This window comes from Pseudoliparis swirei, chromosome 15 (assembly GCF_029220125.1).
Source record: "Pseudoliparis swirei isolate HS2019 ecotype Mariana Trench chromosome 15, NWPU_hadal_v1, whole genome shotgun sequence".
Lineage (NCBI taxonomy): Eukaryota > Metazoa > Chordata > Actinopteri > Perciformes > Liparidae > Pseudoliparis > Pseudoliparis swirei.
This window is the reverse complement of record NC_079402.1, coordinates 22,885,678-22,905,661: the sequence shown is the minus strand read 5'-3', so window position 1 is coordinate 22,905,661 and position 19,984 is coordinate 22,885,678. Positions and strand designations below refer to the sequence as shown.

General features: G+C 41.8%; 1 protein-coding gene across 1 annotated transcript in view; it reads right to left on the bottom strand.

Moving 5' to 3' along the window:
- The window catches only part of LOC130204865 (metal transporter CNNM3), a 38,824-nt gene that overhangs the window by 6,159 nt on the left and 12,681 nt on the right, over nucleotides 1-19,984 (bottom strand). The window lies entirely within an intron of this gene.

Genomic DNA, 19,984 nt, shown 5'->3' with positions numbered 1-19,984 from the left:
ACAAATCAACTGAAATATTGCAAGCCTTTTATTCTTTTAATATTGCTGATTATGGCTTACAGCTTAAGAAAACTCTAAAATCCTATCTCATAAAATTTTAATATTTCCTCAGACCAAGTAAAAAAAAAGATTTATAACAGCTGAGTGTTTGTCAAGGCTCAGGAAACCCTTGCAGGTGTTTCGAGTTAATTAGACAATTCAAGTGATTTGTTTAATACCCTACTAGTATACTTTTTCATGATATTCTAATATTTAGAGATAGGATATTTGAGTTTTCTTAAGCTGTAAGCCATAATCAGCAATAAATCAGAATAAAAGGCTTGCAATATTTCAGTTGATTTGTAATGAATCCAGAATGCATGACATTTTTGTTTTTTTAATTGCATTACAGAAAATAAAGAACTTCATAACAATATTCTAATTTTCTGAGACAGTCCTGTATATATATATACAGATACATACACATACATATATACATACATATATATATATACACTCATATATATACATATATATGTACATACATATATATATATATATACACATACATCACTGATTCTTGAGATAAGGGACAAAACTACTTTTGAAACCTAAAAAAATAAAATTGGCAGCACATTCATTTGGAATAGATTTTCTCATAAACACACGTCTGACCTAACAAACCCTGTAAAGCTCATGTGTCAAACTCATGGCCCGCGGGCCAAATGTGGCCCGCCACGTCATTTTATGTGGCCCGCGACGGCATGAAATAAATATGATGCCTTTTATTAAAAAAGGGAGGGAAAAAAATCTTGTGCTTTTATTTTGAAGGTTTTTTTTTTGCAGCGAACTGCGGTCTGTTCACTCGCCTTCATGCTGCGTTCAGCCAGAGGAGAGGCGAACCCTTGCGTTGCTTTCCTACATGTACTCGCGTGAGTTCACTCGCCGGACTATTTGTCCCGTTTTCTTCACTCGCGCCGGAGAGGGGGCGTGGCTTATCGTGGCATATAACAGCTCGTTACCACCATCCACCACGGAAGAAATACACACTCTTTGTTCTGTTGAGGAAGTCCCACACACGTCGGACCATCAAGCCCTCGAGTCTGGGTTAATAATATAAATATTACATATTATATTATCCGTAGCCGCTCGCAGCGTCTCCAGGAGCTGCGTCTGGATGACGGCCGCTTCCAGACGATCGATATCCTCCGGAGGTTCTGATTCAACGGTCTGACGTCAGTGACGTCACGCGGAGCATTTCAACAGTCTCACCTACTTTTACCGCCCGAGTTTTAAAAATCAGCCCGAATGAGGCGCATTTTTCGCGTCCTGTCTTTCACGCGCCCGGCGGACATCCAGACGTGTGTGCGTGTGTGACCACATTGACTTTGTATTAACAAACATCCCCAGTTCCCCTATTATGAATTCCTCCATCAGGTCATGTCAGTGGTCACTAAGGTTGAAGTGAGTGCTGCTTCATGTTGTTCAGTATTTATAATAGGCTATAGTCAGAAGAAAAGTTAATGTTGAATATGTGAATCTTTTTTAATTACCCTTGTTTAATTTATTTATATTTGTGTATAAAAGCTGCTCCTCAAGACTCTGACTTGTAGAGCAGCTTTATGTGTCATAGGTTCAGTGAGACATGAATTACATCTTTTGAGGCTTTTTAAAACCAGACTTTTTTATTTCATGTTTATGCATGAAAGCACTGTTTAGACATGTTTTAAAGTCTGAAGTTACTGAGTAGTAATGTATGTTGTATTACCTTGTGTCCTTAAGATTCACTTGTTGGTTCATAATTGACTGTAAAAGGGAATATTACTAAATAATTGTGTTGTGCATACTGTGATATTCTGAACTCTCATGTTCAAACTGCACCATCTTTTCATTAGCTCATTACCCATAGGAGGAGGAGGAGGAAGCGCTGTGCCAACGGCTGCTTGTTTCAGTAGTGGCGTTTTGCTTTTATTTTATTGTCTCTTTTTTTTGCACTTTTCCTCTCTTTTTCTTTTTCTTTTCTTTCACGTTTGTCTTAGTTACGGTCGGACACTGGACCATAACTACTTTTTTCGATACTTCTACTGTGGCTTTTGTTCACTTTGTCGTGAGTATCGGTGAGCCGCAGCAAAACAATGACTGGGACCGTCGTCTACTCGCGTGCTCAGCTGATCGCGCTGTGCAGGCCGAAGCTTCTGCCTGGAGACAGACCTGTGATCCCGCTGGAGCTACGGAGAAGGGCTCGCGGTTGCAGATCGGGTGTCAAGCGGAGGGCTAAAACGAGGAGATACAAACCCTCGGTACCGTCGATCATAACGGGGAACGTGAGGTCTTTGGCGAATAAGACGGATGAGCTCGGCGCGCTGGTAATGACCGAGAGGGTCTTCCGTGAGAGCAGTCTCTTGTGCTTCACTGAGACGTGGCTGCACGCGGACTATCCGGATCACAGCGCGTCTTTGCCCGGCTTCAGGACTGTTCGGGCTGACAGAGACGCTACACAGAGCGGTAAGAAGAGGGGGGGCGGGATCGCTGTTTATGTGAATGAACGGTGGTGCCATCCGGACCATGTGTGCGTGAAGGAGCGCTTCTGTGCCGAACATTGAACTGTTGGCCGTGGGGATGCGCCCGTACTATTTGCCGAGAGAGTTCACGTCCGCCATTGTGGTTGTCGTGTACGTGCCGCCATCAGCTGACGCTGAGGAAGCTGTGGACACCATCCACTCCACTGTGTCTGCTCTGCTGAATCATCAGCCTGGAGCATTCATGGCTATCACTGGTGACTTTAACCACACCACATTGGAAAAAGCTCTGCCAACCTTCCATCAATACATAGACTGCCCAACAAGGAACAATAAAACTCTGGACTTGCTGTATGCTAATACTAAGGACGCATACAGCGCCACTGCCCTTCCCCCCCTCGGCAGGTCTGATCATGACCTGGTCCGGCTGACACCCAGGTATGTTCCTCTGGTGAAGAGGCTGCCGGTGACCACCAGGTCTGTGAGGAGGTGGTCTCTGGAGGCTAACGACGCTCTACAGGACTGCTTCGAGTCAACGGACTGGGATGTGCTGTGTGGACCGCACGGGGAGGACATCAACAGTATGACCGACTGCATCACGGAATACATCAAGTTCTGTGAACACACCACCATCCCATCACGGACTGTGCGCTGCTTCACCAACAACAAGCCCTGGATCACCAGGGACCTGAAGGCGCTTCTTAACATGAAGAAAGCTGCTTTCAGGTCTGGAGACAGGGATGAGCTGAGGAAAGCCCAGCGCAACCTGAAGGTGAAGCTCAGGGAGGGCAAGGACTCCTACAGGAGGAAGCTGGAGGCCAAACTCCAGCTGAACAACACAAGGGAGGTGTGGTCTGGCATGAAGCAGATAACTGGCTTCAAGGTGGGAGGGAGACAGCCAGGGGGCCTCCTGGAGAGGGCCAACGAGCTGAACTGTTTTTCAATAGGTTCAGTTCACAGCCCTCCCGTCTCCTCCACACATCACACCTCCCAAACACCTCCTCCCCTCTGTCCCCCTGCTGAGCTGCACATCCACCGAGCCCTCAATAACAATGGGCTCCTCCACCTCCCTCTCTCTGTGACGACTGACCAGGTGAGAAGACAGCTGGAGAAACTACACCAGCGCAGAGCTGAAGGTCCTGATGGCATCAGCCCCAGGGTCCTAAAGACCTGCGCCACCCAGCTGTCTGGTGTCCTGCAGCGCCTCTTCAACCTCAGCCTGAGGCTGGGGAAGTCCCGTGCTGTGGAAGACGTCGTGCCTGGTCCCTGTCCCAAAGAAGTCAGCACCATCTGGCCTCAACGACTACCGACCGGTCGCCTCACCTCCCATGTGATGAAGGTGCTGGAGAGGCTGGTCTTGGCCCACCTCCGGCCGCAGGTGAAATCATCGTTGGACCCTCTGCAATTTGCTTACCAGCCTCATGTGGGAGTGGACGGCGCCATCATCTACCTGCTGCAACGAGCTCAGTCGCACCTGGATGGAACCGATGTCTCTGTGAGAGTCACTTTCTTTGACTTCTCCAGTGCATTTAACACCATCCAGCCACTGCTGCTGAGTGAGAAGCTGCGGTGGCCGTGTGGACGCGTCCACCATCTCCTGGATCACTGACTACCTCACAGGCAGACCACAGTTTGTCAGAATGGGCCGTGTGCTGTCTGGAACGGTGGTCAGTGATGTTGGAGCCCCACAGGAACTGTTCTGTCTCCTTCCTCTTCACCCTGTACACCAGTGACTTCCAGTACAACACGGAGTCATGCCATCTGCAGAAGTACTCTGATGATTCTGCAGTGGTCGGGTGTATTAGGGATGGACGGGAGGAGGAGTACAGGGCAGTGGTGAGTGACTTTGTAAAGTGGGCCGATGAGAACCACCTGCGGCTGAACGTGGCCAAAACCAGAGAGATGGTGGTGGACTTCAGGAGGAAGGCGACAGCTCCTACACCTCTGAGTGTCCTGGGAGTGGACGTGGACATGGTGGAGGAGTACAAGTACCTGGGCGTCTCCATCGACAGCCGACTGAACTGGAAGGCCAACATCAACGCTGTGTACAAGAAGGGGATGAGTCGTCTCTTTTCCTGAGAAAGCTTGATCCTTCAACGTGTGCAGCAAGATGCTGGAGTTATTCTACCAGTCGGTTGTCGCCAGTGTGCTGCACTTTGCCATTGTCTGCTGGGGAGCAGCATCGAGCCGTGACACCAGCCGTCTTAACAAACTGGTTAGGAAGGCTGGCTCCATCATCGGCTGCCAGCTGGAGCACCTGGAACAGGTGGTGGAGAGGAGGTCGTTGAAGAAACTGGTGTCCATATTGGACAACCCGGACCACCCTCTCCACCACCTCCTACAGGGACAGAGGAGTACTTTCTCCAGACGTCTCCTCACGCTCCGCTGCCACAAGGAGAGATACAGGAGAACATTCCTGCCGACAGCTATGAGGCTCTACAACAGTTCACCTCTTGCCAGATCACCCTAACCCTTCTTATATTTTGTGTTTTGTTTTTTTTGTTCTTGTGTGTTGCTGCTACTGACTCGACAAATTTCCCCTTGGGGATTAATAAAGTATATATCTATCTATCTATCTATCTAAATACATTTGAGAAGTTAAAAATGTCCCTCGATTTAGGTCTCAGCTTGTCATGCAGGGGTGATAGTGCGTCCCAAAGCCAGACCAGTGGAGAACCACTGCCCAGACCAGTGGAGAACCACTACCCAGACCAGTGGAGAACCACTACCTAGACCAGTGGAGAACCACTGCCCAGACCAGTAGAGAACCACTGCCCAGACCAGTGGAGAACCACTGCCCAGACCAGTGGAGAACCACTGCCCAGACCAGTAGAGAACCACTGCCCAGACCAGTAGAGAACCACTGCCCAGACCAGTAGAGAACCACTGCCCAGACCAGTGGAGAACCACTGCCCCAGACCAGTGGAGAACCACTACCCAGACCAGTGGAGAACCACTGCCCAGACCAGTAGAGAACCACTGCCCAGACCAGTGGAGAACCACTGCCCAGACCAGTGGAGAACCACTGCCCAGACCAGTGGAGAACCACTGCCCAGACCAGTGGAGAACCACTACCCAGACCAGTGGAGAACCACTGCCCAGACCAGTGGAGAACCACTGCCCAGACCAGTGGAGAACCACTACCCAGACCAGTGGAGAACCACTGCCCAGACCAGTGGAGAACCACTGCCCAGACCAGTGGAGAACCACTGCCCAGACCAGTAGAGAACCACTGCCCAGACCAGTGGAGAACCACTGCCCAGACCAGTGGAGAACCACTACCCAGACCAGTGGAGAACCACTGCCCAGACCAGTGGAGAACCACTGCCCAGACCAGTAGAGAACCACTGCCCAGACCAGTGGAGAACCACTACCCAGACCAGTGGAGAACCACTGCCCAGACCAGTGGAGAACCACTACCCAGACCAGTGGAGAACCACTGCCTAGACCAGTGGATAACCACTACCCAGACCAGTAGAGAACCACTGCCCAGACCAGTAGAGAACCACTGCCTAGACCAGTGGAGAACCACTGCCTAGACCAGTGGAGAACCACTACCCAGACCAGTGGAGAACCACTGCCCAGACCAGTGGAGAACCACTGCCCAGACCAGTAGAGAACCACTGCCCAGACCAGTAGAGAACCACTGCCCAGACCAGTAGAGAACCACTGCCCAGACCAGTGGAGAACCACTACCCAGACCAGTGGAGAACCACTACCCAGACCAGTGGAGAACCACTGCCCAGACCAGTGGAGAACCACTGCCTAGACCAGTGGAGAACCACTGCCCAGACCAGTAGAGAACCACTGCCCAGACCAGTGGAGAACCACTACCCAGACCAGTGGAGAACCACCTGTCTCAACTGTGAAAAAGCTTTTAACAAAGTTAATGTAATAATGTTTGTTTGATCTTTGATAAAGTAATGTAGGTTAAAATAAGTATAATGAAATTAAATAGATTTATTTTATAATCTTAAATACATTTGCATATATAGTTATACATTCATACAAGTACACCTAAATAAACAAGAAACAAATGCAAAGACAGTTATTTAACAATATGTTCTGGAGTAGTTAGAATTATACCGTGTTAGTGACAACCAGCCCTTTGAGGGCCGCCATGAGGCCGATGTGGCCCTCGGTGAAAATGAGTTTGACACCCCTGCTGTAAAGGAACAAGTTTTTTATTAAATCACTTTTTATAAAAAATGACATTTATCCAATTTGTGTGTTGACATTTGTCAACTCCGTCAGATGCATTAGAAATCATTTTATTTTAATTTAAATGATTCAGTGACACTTAAGTATTTAAATATCTAATAATAGTGTGCCTACTCCTAGTTAAGTGATTAAAAAAACATTGTATTCCCTTTTTTAACATTTTACACAGTTGAGGAAAAACGCCGTTGGAAAAAAACTTAATTTTGTTATTTATTTTTAAAATTGTACATATTTAATCTGTGGTTATATGCAGTTAAGACACCACTGCATGTAGTCCATGCAATGTTTTAGTGAATTAACTCTATAAAATAAACAGAAGTAAAAGGCTTTTTTTTTTTTTAAGACAAAAACCTACATCTTAGGGTGGGACAAAACTGACGGTGTTGACGGACTGATGTAACATCACAGCAAACAAGGTTAACAAGGCCATAAAGCTCACATGAGACATTCATGTGTCTTCAGTCCCTCTATGCTTGGACTATAAGTGCATGAAACTGTTTAAGGACAAACTTAAAACTTATTAGCAAAGTCAATGAACGATGCAGGATCCAGAATCCTCTGTGTTACGAGACCATCACTCTCAAGCAGGGATTCCCAAAGTGTGGTGCGAGAGGAAAAATGTAATGGTGGTCTAATGGTGTAATAATTAATATTAAACATAATTTTAAACAAATTAAGTAGAATTTTTTAATTATAAAAATTCCCTTTGTAAGATTTAAATTAAAAATTAAAAACGTACAATTCAATAAATAGATGCACTTCCGGTCCGGCCGGCAGACTGTCTTTTTCGTACAAGCTAGCTAGCCTAGCGTGTGCACCTATCGTAATTTCATTCATTCAGCAACATCCATGAAAATATGTTAAACTGGCTGAAATCGGGGAAGCTGTCAGGTGGGACATCTGAAGCTATCAGTAATAAAAGAGGAGAGTGACAGAGAGAGAGTGAGGAACCGGAGAGGTGCGTTGGGGAGAGACCGGGAGAAGACATCGACCGGGAGTCGGAGAAAGAGGAGACGGAGGAGACCGAGAAGGAGGAAGGGATATCACAGACAAACCGGGAGCACAGACCCATCGCGGAGTCAAGGTGAAAAAAGAGGAAACGAGAGTGAGCATCAGACTGGGAAAAAAAGAGGAAATATGATGACAATTCTCTGGGTCTGGGCTTCACTTGGATTGGCAATGCAGATTGCCCGAAGCCACAGTGCGTGTTGTGCAGTGAGGTTCTGGCTAACAGCTTTCTGAAGCCCTCTTATTTGCGCCGCCACCTGAACACCAAGCATGCCAGTGCAAGTCAGAAGCCCCTTACATTTTTTTAGATCAAAATTGGAAGAGTTACAAAACAGCCAAAAACAATTGCAGTCTCATTCATGTGTTGGTCTACACAAAACGCACTACGGGCTTCATATCTGCTCAGTTACCGAAGAGCAAGGAAGGGTCTACCTCACACAATCGGCGAAGACCTGTGCTTGCCAGCTGCTAAAGAGATGGTGGAATGTATGATTGGAGAGAAAGAAGCTAAAAAGTTGGACATGATCCCGGTGTCCAACAACACTGTCTCGCGCCGCATCGATGCTTTGTCCGAAGACATCCTGGCAACGTTAGTCGGTCGCGTGAAGAAGAGTTTTACTCTCTGCAAGTAGACGAGTCGACCGATGTGGCCAATCTGGCCAATCTTCTGGTGTACGTCCGTTACCTTCTCGAAGGCTCGGTACAGGAAGATTTTTTGTTCTGTCGGCCACTTGCCGGACAAGAAATCTTCAATTTAATTGACAACTTTATGAGGACCAATGGGATCGACTGGACACGCTGCGTGGGAATCTGCACTGACGGGGCAAAATCGATGACGGGGAAGCACAAAGGGCTTATAGCTCACATCAGGAAAGTCTGTCCATCCATTCTCTGGTTACATTGCAGTGTTCACAGGGAGGCCCTCGCAGCCTAAAACATGCCAGCTGATCTACTTTCAGTCCTCAATGATTCTGTGAAATTGGTGAACTTCATTAAAGCGCGCCCGCTAAATTCAAGACTGTTCACACTGTTATGCAATGAGATGGGCAGCGAACACAAAGCACTGCTGCTGCATACTGAAGTGCGTTGGTTGTCCCGCGGCAAGGTGTTGACAAGGCTTTTTGAACTGCGGCACGAACTTCAGCAGTTTTTTGAGGACAACCCGTTTAATTTGGCCTCCAATCTGCATGACGAGGACTTTCTGCAGAAGCTCGCCTATCTGGCCGACATCTTTTCTGTTCTGAATGAACTGAATTTAAGTCTGCAGGGAGTCAGTGTTAATTTGTTCCACACACAAGACAAGATAGAAGCTACGGTTCTGGTCAAGCTGTGTGAGTGGGAATACGCTCCTGTGTTTCCCTACGCTTCACGCGTTCTTGGAGGCAAACGACGTGATCATGGGTGAACATGTGAAACGTCTCAGAAGTGAACACCTCAAACAACTTGCCGAGCAGCTACGGAAATACTTCCCACCGAAAGACACATCTCAGACGTGGATTGGCAACCCATTTGAAGCTTCCCTCCCTGTCCCACAGCTGTCATTTCAGGAGCAGCTGATTGAGCTGTCATCTGATGGAGCACTGCAGTTGCAGTTCAAACGAAAGCCACTCGTGGATTTTTGGACCAAGGCAATGCCAGCATACCCCGTCCTGGCAAAGCAAGCCTTGAGGGTTTTGATGCCCTTTGCCACAACGTCTCTGTGTGAGGCTGGTTTCTCTGCTCTGACAGCAGTGAAGACCAAATATCGGCAAAGACTGGATGCTGTTGAGAAAGATCTGAGGCTTAAACTGTCTTCAATGGCGCCAAACATCGGAGAGCTTTGTGCAAAGATGCAGGCCCATCCGTCGCATTAATAGATGTAAGTATGTGGCCAAATGTTATTGTTATTATTGCTACAGGTTACTGGGAATACTCACGTCTCTCACTTTCTCCCCCTCCCTCTCCCTCTAGCTCTCTTGCTGTCATATGGACTCCTCCTTTTTTATTTATATCTGTTTCTGAGCCTATGCATGTGCCACTCTTTGTTCTTTACGTGGCTTACTGTGTTTAAGTAAATAAATGTGAAATGCAATCTGCCTCTGAGCCTGTGCGTGTGTCCTCGCCATCCTTATTGCTCTTTAAAAGTGACGCCTTGTGTAACTGAAATTTATACAGCGGACTAAATCTTGTAACAAACGCCACGCGCGAGCAAACAGTTCTCGCATTGGTCCGATTTTATGCGGCTATAAATAGGCTCTGTTGCGGTTTTTTTTTAAGGTGTGGGGGATTGGGGGTGCGTGACCCCGGTCGGGATGTAGAAGGGGGTGCGTGGCCTAAAAAGTTTGGGAACCGCTGCTCTAGAGAAATGACACGCATAACAAACAGGCCAAGAAAATGGGGACGGTGAAAGGTAAAGATCTTTAATGACCAAGAATGAACTCAATACACCACCAGCTCTATACTATAAATAGAGTAAAAGGTTAACTTTAAACTAAACCCATCCTGGTTCGGTTGAGCACGTCTACTGGAAGTTGGCTCCTCCATCCTCTGCTCGAGTGGACTATCTGGAGGGGTGTCTACTTCTTGCCTAAAAGCAATAAATATAAATTAACATTTGTGTTGATCATTTATTTTTTGCCAGTCAGTCAGTTCAGTATAAGTATTATGCCAATATTAAATCATAAACACAATCTGTGTTTAGTATGCATCAAATGATGTTTTGGAGCATTTGTCAGCTCCGTCAGCTTGAACCCAACAGTCAGACAGACATTCTGACGGAGCTGACGAAATTAAAGTTTCCATTGTCTGAATCGTATCCCGTACACTGGAGCCATTTAGATTGTTGCTAGCTGCCTACATAAACTCACCAAAAACACCTCCATTTATTTCACAATTCTTATTTAAAATAATCATTCTTGGATGACAAAGTTCACATAATAAACCTGTGCCGACAGTTATATCAACTTAGTTTGCTAAAAATATATATAAATGTTAAACTTCCGAGACCATGTGCTGTACTGCTGCATCCATCAAGAGAAGAAGCGTGCACAAGGGGTCCTCAGGGTTAAAGTTCAGACCATAATATGCCAGATTTTTTTAATTTGTAAAAATTCTGACGGAGTTAACATGAACTGAGGAAACTACTTTGAGCGGAAATTTTTAATGTATAATTTGATGGGTATTTTGCTTTATGTATCGGTTACATTTTATAAAGCCATGCAATTTATTTCATTTTGATATTTCTAAAAATGTGAATGACTTCTTTGCAATTAGAACCTGTGACCTCTTGCAGAGGACATGTTAATTTGCATGTACTTTCTAGGGAAATGCTTGCACTTGGTCAAATTGCTATGAAAATATATAAATGTAGACAAAACTAAGTACATTGGGGTAGTTAAGTCTTTCATGTTGAGCTTTTAAAGTCTATTTCAATTAATTTATATATGGAATTCTTAAGCCAAGCTTTGCATTTCAGTGGAGGCCATGAATTGTCCCTTATCTCAAGAATCAGTGACATATATATTAGTGCTGTGAAAAATAACGCGTTAACTCAGTTAATTCAATTTCAGGTTTAAGTAAATTTTTTTTTTAACGCATTTAACGCATGCGCAGAATGAGCTTCCAATCCGTCTGTTGGTCGTCGGGACGAAAAAAAAGTCACTTGCAAAATGAGCTTCCAATCCACCACTTCAATCTGAACTCTGTCCGCTCTCATGCAGACGGTCTGTTCATCGGTAATGATCCTTCCGCAGGTTCACCTCCGGAAACCTTGTTACGACTTTTACTTCCTGTAGATCAGGGTCTCAACACGTCGATCGCGACCTGCCAGTCGATCGCGGCGGAGTGTCGGTAGATCAATGACATTAAAGAGATTGGCCCGCCCCCTGACATGTTCTCTAGAGCACGTCTTTGTTCTTTTATTACGCGTTGCGTTAACACTTATCGATCTCCGTCTCGCGCGCCACAGAGCTCCGTGCGCGCGCATCGGGACCGAGCAAAAAAAAAGTCGCTTGTCAATCTGTCCACCTGTCCGGGCCGGTGAGGTTTCAGCTTTGCAGCGGTGTCCCCGCCGTCCCTTTCATCACGGCCCAGTTACTGCGGTCAAGCCAGCCGCCACTTCGGAAAACAGTCAAGCCAGCCCGCACGATTTTTTTCAGTACACGTATATACCAGGCATTACGGTACGAGCGTGTGAAAACTGTCTTCAAAATAAGAGCGAACTTCCGGTGAACATGTTATGACGAAACACGCCTTTAAATACATATATTGTGATAGATTAAACTAATTGAAGAGATGAAAAATCACGAATTGAATGAATGATGAATACAATACATAAAAGAAGGTAATTATTCAAATATTGGATGTTCTGATTTAAAATTTCTAAATAAAAGATATAGTAAATCACATACATGAGCAAATGTGTGTCTAATTTCAGAATAGATTTAGAACACAGTGGTGCGTAGTGACAAAATACTTTCACTTCTGATTCATGGTAGAGTACCTCAAGGTGTCGTCCAGAGATAATCAAGACATTCTGACGTTTGATTTCTAAATGAAAGCACTTCATAAAGAAAATAATACTAATATATTTCCAATATTTGATATTTCTTTGAAGCAAATCTGTAACTTTCTTGAAAAAAGGTACACTGCAGTCTTGTTATTGGTGACCTCAGCTAGGCCACTGAATATTTTCATGAGATATTACTGTGTGGATTTTGAATAAATTAAATTCAAAGTTAGCGAAAAATAAATATTATTAATATTATGGCAATATTTGGATTTTATTTTAAGCAAATCTGTAACTTTCTTGAAAAAAGGTACAATGCAGTCTTGTTAGTGGTGACCTCAGCTAGGCCATGATTATTTTCATGAGATATTACTGTGTGGATTTTGAATGAATTCAATTTAAATTTGGCGAGAAATAAATATTATTAATATTCTGGCAATATTTGGATTTTATTTTAAGCAAATATGAAACTTTCTTGAAAAAAGGTACAATGCAGTCTTGTTATTGGTGACCTCTGCTAGGCCCATGAATATTTTCATGAGATATTACTGTGTAGATTTCGAATAAATTCACTTTAAATTTAGCGAGAAATAAATATTATGGCAATATTTGGATTTTATTTAAAGCAAATCTGTAACTTTCTTGAAAAACGTTACACTGCAGTCTTGTTATTGGTGACCTCTGCTAGGCCCATTAATATTTTCATGAGATATTACTGTGTAGATTTTGAATAAATTCACTTTAAAGTTAGCGAGAAATAAATATTATTAATATTATGGCAATATTTGGATTTTATTTAAAGAAAATCTGTAACTTTCTTGAAAAAAGGTACACAGTAATATCTCATGAAAATATTCAGGGGCCTAGCAGAGGTCACCAATAACAAGACTGCATTGTACCTTTTCTCAAAAAAGTTTCAGATTTGCTTAAAATAAAATTCAAATATTGCCATAATATTAATAATATTTATTTTTCGCTAACTTTAAATTGAATTTCTTCAAAATCTACACAGTAATATCTCATGAAAATATTCAGGGGCCTAGCAGAGGTCACCAATAACAAGACTGCATTGTACCTTTTCTCAAAAAAGTTACAGATTTGCTTTAAATAAAATGCAAATATTGCCATAATATTAATAATATTTATTTCTCGCTAAATTTAAACTGAATTCATTCAAAATTCACACAGTAATATCTCATGAAAATATTCAGGGGCCTAGCAGAGGTCACCAATAACAAGACTGCATTGTACCTTTTTTCAAGAAAGTTACAGATTTGCTTTAAATAAAATGCAAATATTGCCATAATATTAATAATATTTATTTCTCGCTAACTTTAAAGTGAATTTATTCAAAATCTACACAGTAATATCTCATGAAAATATTCATGGGCCTAGCAGAGGTCACCAATAACAAGACTGCAGTGTAACGTTTTTCAAGAAAGTTACAGATTTGCTTAAAATAAAATCCAAATATTGCCATAATCTTAATAATATTTATTTTTCGCTGACTTTGAATTTAATTTCTTAAAAATCCACACAGTAATATCTCATGAAAATATTCAGGGGCCTAGCAGAGGTCACCACTAACAAGACTGCATTGTACCTTTTTTCAAGAAAGTTACAGATTTGCTTTAAATAAAATGCAAATATTGCCATAATATTAATAATATTTATTTCTCGCTAAATTTAAACTGAATTCATTCAAAATTCACACAGTAATATCTCATGAAAATATTCAGGGGCCTAGAAGAGGTCACCAATAACAAGACTGCATTGTACCTTTTTTCAAGAAAGTTACAGATTTGCTTTAAATAAAATGCAAATATTGCCATAATATTAATAATATTTATTTCTCGCTAAATTTAAACTGAATTCATTCAAAATTCACACAGTAATATCTCATGAAAATATTCAGGGGCCTAGCAGAGGTCACGAATAACAAGACTGCATTGTACCTTTTTTCAAGAAAGTTACAGATTTGCTTTAAATAAAATCCAAATATTGCCATAATATTAATAATATTTATTTCTCGCTAACTTTAAAGTGAATTTATTCAAAATCTACACAGTAACATCTCATGAAAATATTCATGGGCCTAGCAGAGGTCACCAATAACAAGACTGCAGTGTAACATTTTTCAAGAAAGTTACAGATTTGCTTAAAATAAAATCCAAATATTGCCATAATATTAATAATATTTATTTTTCGCTAACTTTGAATTTAATTTATTCAACATCCACACAGTAATATCTCATGAAAATATTCAGGGGACGAGCAGAGGTCACCAATAACAAGACTGCATTGTACCTTTTTTCAAGAAAGTTACAGATTTGCTTTAAATAAAATCCAAATATTGCCAGAATATTAATAATATTTATTTCTTGCCAACTTTAAATTGAATTCATTCAAAATCCACACAGTAATATCTCATGAAAATAATCATGGACCTAGCTGAGGTCACCACTAACAAGACTGCATTGTACCTTTTTTCAAGAAAGTTTCAGATTTGCTTAAAATAAAATTCAAATATTGCCAGAATATTCATAATATTTATTTCTCGCTAACTTTAAATTGAATTAATTCAAAATCTACACAGTAATATCTCATGGAAATATTCATGGGCCTAGCAGAGGTCACCATTAACAAGGCTGCAGTGTAATCTTCTTCAAGAAACTTTCAGATTTGCTTAAAATAAAATTCAAATATTGCCATGATATTAATAATATTTATTTCTCGCTAACTTTAAACTGAATTCATTCAAAATCCACACAGTAATATCTCATGAAAATAATCATGGGCATAGCAGAGGTCACCTTTAACAAGACTGCAGTGTAACTTTTTTCAAGAAAGTTACAGATTTGCTTAAAATAAAATCCAAATATTGCCATAATATTAATAATATTTATTTTTCGCTAACTTTGAATTTAATTTATTCAAAATCCACACCGTAATATCTCATGAAAATATTCAGGGGCCGGGCAGAGGTCACCAATAACAAGACTGCAGTGTAACTTTCTTCAAGAAAGTTACAGATTTGCTTAAAATAAAATGCAAATATTGCCATAATATTAATAATATTTATTTCTCGCTAAATTTAAACTGAATTCATTCAAAATTCACACAGTAATATCTCATGAAAATATTCAGGGGCCTAGCAGAGGTCACGATTAACAAGACTGCATTGTACCTTTTTTCAAGAAAGTTACAGATTTGCTTTAAATAAAATCCAAATATTGCCATAATATTAATAATATTTATTTCTCGCTAAATTTAAACTGAATTCATTCAAAATCCACAAAGTAATATCTCATGAAAATAATCATGGGCCTAGCTGAGGTCACCAATAACAAGACTGCATTGTAGTTTTTCTCAAGAAAGTTACGGATTTGCTTAAAATAAAATTCAAATATTGGAAATATATTACTATTATTTTCTTTATGAAGTGCTTTCATTTAGAAATCAAACGTCAGAATGTCTTGATTATCTCTGGATGACACCTTGAGGTACTCTACCATGAATCAGAAGTGAAAATATCTTATAACTACGCACCATTTTGTTCTAAATCTATTCTGAAATTAGACACATTTGCACATGAATGTGATTTTCTGTATCTTTTATTTTGAAATTCTAAATCAGAATATCCCAATATTGGAATAATTACTTTCTTTCATTTAATGTATTCATCATTCATACCATTCATGATTTTTTATCTCTTCATTTAGTTTAATCTATCACTATATCTGTATTTAAAGACGTGTTTCGTCATATCACGTTCACCGGAAGTTCGCTCTTATTTTGAAAACAGTTTTCACACACTCGCACCGTAATGCCTGGTATATACGTGTACTGAAAAAAATCGTGCGGGCTGGCTTGACTGTGTTTTCCGAAGTGGCGGCTGGCTTGACCGCAGTGCCCAGTTCATGAAGAAAACCCACACAGTCAGTTTGCCTCAGCAGCTGCTAGAGGAAGACTAGAGGCCTTTAGATTGTATCATGGTGTAGTTAATGGTTGACAAACAAGAGAAAAATGTTCTGTTTAACCTCCTGTTACCTTTACATTTACTAACATATTTTACCCTCGAGGTCAATTTGACCCCAGCAATTAAAACCTCCAGAAAATTATTAGAATTAATATTGCTTCCCAAGTTTAAGTGTGAGGTACTTTATGTTTGTTTGTTGACTACCTAAATAGCCCTTTAAATAAATAAAAAAGTTGATATTTCTTATATGTTTGACACAGTGAAAAACAGCCTGGGGTCAAATTGACCCCAAAGAACACCGACATTAAACATTGAATGGGGTCAAATTGACCCGAAAGAACACTGACATTAAACATTGAATGGGGTCAAATTGACCCGAAAGGTAACAGGAGGGTTAAACATTCTGTTTAGGATGAAGATGTATTAATGTTCCATATGGAAGAAAACTGCTAAATAACTGCTGAGTATAGAAGAATGTATAAATGTATATATCCGTCTTTTGTCATAAATCATTATGTTCTCACAAAATATACCGAGAATATCGGTAATATTTGATTAATCATGATTAATCCACAAAAACCTGTGATTAACCCGGTTAAAATTTTTCATCGTTTCACAGCCCTAATATATATACACATACATATATATGTACATACATACATATATATATACATACACTACCGTTCAAAAGTTTGGGATCACTTAGAAATGTCCTTATTTTTCAAAGAAAAGCATTGTTTTTTTCAATGAAGATAACATTAAATCAATCATAAATACACTCTATACATTGTTAATGTGGTAAATGACTATTCTAGGTGGAAACGTCTGGTTTCTAATGAAATATCTCCATAGGTGTATAGAGGCCCATTCCATCAACTATCACTCCAGTGTTCTAATGGTGCATTGTGTTTTCTAATCGCCTTAGAAGACTAATGGATGATTAGAAAACCCTTGAAAACCCTTGTGCAATTATGTTAGCACAGCTGAAAACTGTTTTGCTGATGAGAGAAGCTATAAAACTGGCCTTCCTTTGAGCTAGTTGATTATCTGGAGCATCACATTTGTGGGTTCGATAACTCAAAATGGCCAGAAAAAAAGAAGTTTCCTGTGAAACTCACCAGTCTATTCTTGTTCTTAGAAATGAAGGCTATTCCATGCGAGAAATTGCAAAGAAACTGAAAATGTCCTCCAGCGTTGTGTCCTACTCCCTTCAGAGAACAGCACAAACGGGCTCTAACCAGAGCAGAAAGAGAAGTGGGAGGCCCCGGTGCACAACTCAGCAAGAAGACAAGTACATTAGAGTCTCTCGTTTGAGAAATAGACGCCTCACAGGTCCTCAACTGGCAGCTTCTTTAAATGGTACCCGCAAAACGCCAGTGTCAACGTCGACAGTGAAGAGGCGACTCCGGGATGCTGGCCTTCTAGGCAGAGTGACAAAGAAACAGCCATATCTGAGACTGGCCAATGAAAAGAAAAGATTGGTATGGGCAAAAGAACACAGGCATTGGACAGAGGAAGATTGGAAAAAGGTGTTCTGGACAGATGAATCAAGTTTGAGGTGTTTGGATCACACAGAAGAACATTTGTGAGACGCAGAACAGGTGAGAAGATGCTGGAAGAGTGCCTGACACCATCTGTCAAGCATGGTGGAGGTCATGTGATGGTCTGGGGCTGCTTTGGTGCTGGGAAAGTGGGAGGTACCAGGTAAAAGGGATTTTAAATAAGGAAGGCTATCACTCCATTTTGCAACGCCATGCCATACCCTGTGGGCAGCGCTTGATTGGAGCCAATGTCCTCCTCCAACAGGACAATGACCCAAAGCACACCTCCACATTGTGAAGAACTCTTGAGGGAAGAAGCAGGCAGCTTGCTGTCTGTAATGGAGTGGCCAGTCACCAGATCTCAACCATTGAGCTGTTGTGGGAGCAGCTTGACCGTATGGTCCTCAAGAAGTGCCCATCAAGCCAATCCAACTGGTGGAGGTGCTTCAGGAAGCGTGGGGTGACATTTCAACAGATTACCTCAACAAATTAACAGCTAGAATGCCAAAGGTCTGCAATGCTGTCATTGCTGCAAAAGGAGCATTCTTTGACGAAAGCAAAGTTTGAAGAAAAAAATTAATACTTCAAATACAAATCATTATTTCTAACATTGTCAATGTCTTGACTATATTTTCTATACATTTTGCAACTCATTTGATAAATAAAAGTGAGTTTTCATGTTAAATACGAAATTGTCTGGGTGATCCCAAACTTTCGAATGGTAGTGTATGTGTATATATATATGTATGTATATATGTATGTGTATATGTGTATATATGTATGTATATATATTATTATGGTGTATCAAACTGGAGGTCCCGTGCTCGATATAAAATGAGAATCTGAATCCGATAGATACGTTTAACAATAATTAATGGCAAGAAGTTGTAAAGTAGTTCTGAAACTGGGCACTTCGCAAATGATGGAAAACAGGCTTCCGGACGCGCGTGAATTAAGTTATCAACATTTAATGGCAGGAAGTGTAAACAAATATTCAAGGCTCACGATCGTGATCTTCATCGGCTGCTCCGCCTCCTTCCGGCGTGGAGAATACATGTGGAAGAGATCCGATTTCTCTAATCCACGGAGTTTTATACTCAATGTCCCCGGCCCGGTCAAAACGTCACTTCCGGTCAAGTCGCTAAACAAGTATTTTCACAATAAGAGTCCTGTCTTGTTATTGTCCGCATTAGTCACTTTCACAATAAAAGTCCCTTGTTATTCTAAGTCACTTGACGGAATTCAACCGGCCTCGTCAATCTATAATACTAACATAGTCACTCTCATGCAATATACATTAATTCTTGCCATTTACATTTGCATAGAGTAAACATAACCCCTATGCTTCATAATACATTAACAATATCAATATTCTCCCTAATATTTTCTATTATAATATCTTTCTATATGTATTAATTTAAAACATAAGACCTCTGCAGAGGTTATCAAAATAAACTATTACAACCTAACAAAGTCTAAGCAGTAAATTGAAGCTACGATCGTAGGGCCGATCGGAATATTACGCCACAGACTAACAGCAAAGTAGCTGATAGGGAACCGTCTTGTAAATTTATATCTGCTTCAAGAGATCCACTATTGTCCCTGTGCCCAAGAATGCTTCTCCAGCATGTATGAATGACTACCGACCGGTGGCCCTCACCTCGGTGGTCATGAAATGCTTTGAGAGGCTGATAAAGGACTACATCTGCGCCTTCCTCCCTTCCTCCATGGACCCGCTGCAGTTTGCTTATCGCCCAAACAGATCCACAGATGATGCTGTCTCCCAGGTACTGCACACCACACTCTCTCATCTGGACAGCCAGAGGGGGGGCTATGTGAGACTGCTGTTCATTGATTATAGTTCAGCTTTCAACACCATAGTCCCCTCCAGACTGGCCGGCAAGCTGATTGAGCTGGGACTGAACACCCCCCTGTGTGCTTGGATCCTGGACTTCCTGACCGCCAGGCCACAGGTGGTCAGGGTGGGCAGACACACCTCCAAATCCCTCACCCTGAACACAGGATCCCCCCAGGGTTGCGTCCTCAGCCCCTACTGTACTCCCTGTACACACATGACTGTGTGGCCAGGTTCAGCTCAACACCATCATCAAGTTTGCGGATGACACAGTGGTGGTGGGCCTGATCTCCGACAACGACGAGAAGGCCTACCTGGAGGAAGTTGCTGATCTGTCACTCTGGTGCCAGGACAACAGCCTCATCATGAATGTCACCAAAACTAAGGAGCTGATTG